We start from the raw sequence: 2,750 nt of genomic DNA, 5'->3' as shown, positions 1-2,750 counted from the left end.
TCTTTTTTGTTGCTTCCACATAAAACAACATATGAACTCCAAACTTTGCAAGATAGCAAAATATTCTTACTACAATGAGAGAAAAAACTTACAGATTTTTTTGACCAACATAAATATACAAAATGGGTTTTTCTTTATTAAAAAATGTTACTCTTAGTACTCATGATGCATGAAAAAATCTGAAAGTTTTTTCCCACATTCTAGTTAGAATGTTTTGTTGTGCTGCAAAAGTCTGAAGTTGATATGTTGCTTTATTTGGAAGAAACAAAAAAGAGAAAAGTTCTTGCACGAATCGTGATGCAGAGATGGATGGCTAGATAAGGGGGTGCACCTAAGCCTAAGCTCTACAGAATATTTTCCGGGTTTTTTTGCGTACTTACTTGTGTAGAAGCAGCCGGTAGCACGCGTGGTGATCTGCTTCAAAGGCGCCTCCTCCGATCGTGGCAGGAATGGATGGTGTGGGTGCAAATGCAGGGGAGGCCGGCCGGTGTGCTAGAAGGTACGGGACGGCAGATCGAGCTAGCTAGGGAGGGGCGGGAGGAAGGATCACTCATCTGAGATGAAGCAGTAATCTTTGCTTAGTACTAGTAATTGGTTTGGTGGTTGCGGTTGCAGCGGGGGCTAGGAGAAGATGATCAATTAAAGTAAAGTAAAGAGCCGAGCAAACCTGATAGAGATAAGGTGGAGATGGGCGGAGGGAGAAGAAATCGACCCCAGCTTCTTTCTTTCTTTATTGGGTCTGCGCCGCGGCGGCCCCGGAGGGGCGCAACAGCAAGAGGAGGCGACGCAGGAGGAATCAGCGGAGGAGAGGCGAGAAGGAATGGGGACGGAATGGAGGGCAACAACGGCGACGACGAGGAGGGGAGGCGAGCTGAATCAATCAAAGTCGCAGGCAGGCAGGCAGGGGAAGAAGAGAGAAGCAGTTGTGCTAGTGATGGGGCGCCCGGGCCTTCGAGTGTTTGTGATGTGCAAGAATGACCGCCGGCCGGATGAGGTTCAGCGAGTCCGCCGGCCGGGCTTTCAGGAATTATGCCGACGGTGGAATGGGTACGACCGGTGTGCTAGCTAGTAGCTAGCTAGGGGGTAGTGGCGGAGCTACATGCAATGCTGAGGGGGCCATTGCCCCCCCAGCTGTAGCATATTTTCTGAAGGAAAAAAATTAAGAGCCTTAAAATAAAAAAAATGTTCTCATTTGACCCCCCCCCAAAGGTGCATATTTTTCCTTTGCCCCCCCCCTTGAATCTCCGCTAGCTCCGCCACTGCTTGGGGGAGGAACAGAGCTCGATCGGCAGGGGGGAAAGGCACTAGAAAACCATATCCACGGGAGAGTAGTCGATCAGGGGCCGGCCGGGGAGAGAAGTGAGAGCCAGGGGAGTTAAGTAGCGTAGCGCCGCCGAGCTGACAGTGATGGATTTCCTTTCCTCAAGCCTCAAGTTGCCAAAGGGCACATGCCCAAAACGGAAACTTCTCCAGCTAGCGGGAGACGGATGCGGCATGCATGGGCCCACAATGGAGCCCATGCACGCACGTCGTACGTATGGATCTCACTCTCTCTCCCCCGCCGTCAACTTCGCTTTAATTTGGTCGCTGTCACGTGCCAAGCCGGCCTAGGGACATCTAGCTTAATGCTTCGTTTATTTTTCTGTTTCACTCACTAGTGCAGAACCGGCCTTTAGTGCCGGTTCGTAACGGCCTTTAGTGCTGGTTCTCCAACCGGCACCAAAGAGTGGGGACTAAAGGTCCGCCCCTTTAATACCGGTTCGTCATGAACCGTTGCTAAAGTGCGAACACGTGGCACGAGCCAGGCCCGGGTGCGCGTAGGGCTTTAGTACCGGTTGGTAACACCAACCGGTACTAAATGTTTGGGTGTTTTTTTTATTTTTCATTTCATTTTTTGTTTGCTGGTATTTCACGATACAACAAATTGTACACGTTACGCATATATATAAATAGATTTTCTCGTACGTATAGAACCATATATATATATATATATATATATATATATATATATATGTATGTATGTATGTATGTATATATATATATCATCGAATGTCTCACAACCAACACCATTATTTACACATACACGTGTATATACATATACAATTTCTCCTACATATGTTGCCTTGGTGCCTCCGGAGCACGATGACAAGTGGTTCATGGGGGCGGTAGCGGGTAATAGTATTCTCCTTTGGGATTTATGACCTGGTCGAGCAAAAATCCGGCTATTTCCTCTTGAAGTGCTAGTATGCGGTCCGATGGTAGGAGCTTATCCCGCACCTCTCTAAACTGTTAAGAAGGAGATCAATATGCATGTGTGTTAGTTGTGTGACTAGATATCGATAATTGTGTGAATAGTGTTCTGACAAACGTACCCAGTCTTGTCTATTAGATCTGCTCCTTTCGGACGTCATCATGCGAATGTTCTCGCAAACATAGAATGCACACAGATTATTCCCCGGCGCCTGCTTCAGGGCCTTTACGAGAATGGAATTGAATCAAATAATGATTAATCAAGCATGATAATTAATTAATGATATTGAAACAAGAATTAAAGAGATGATAGCTAGCTAGTACTACTTAATTACTTACCTTTGGTCGATGCTAAAACAACTTTTGTTTCCATTCGCCTGGAGTCACCTTGATGAACTTTGCCCATGCCCTGCCCGCCGGCAAAGAAAATTAATAAAGGAGTTATTAAATAGTTCATATAAGGAAATGACGAACTAATAATAGGCCGAGATATATATATA

This window comes from Triticum dicoccoides, chromosome 7B, assembly GCF_002162155.2.
Source record: "Triticum dicoccoides isolate Atlit2015 ecotype Zavitan chromosome 7B, WEW_v2.0, whole genome shotgun sequence".
Taxonomy (NCBI): Eukaryota; Viridiplantae; Streptophyta; class Magnoliopsida; order Poales; family Poaceae; genus Triticum; species Triticum dicoccoides.
Note: the sequence above shows the minus strand (reverse complement) of the source record.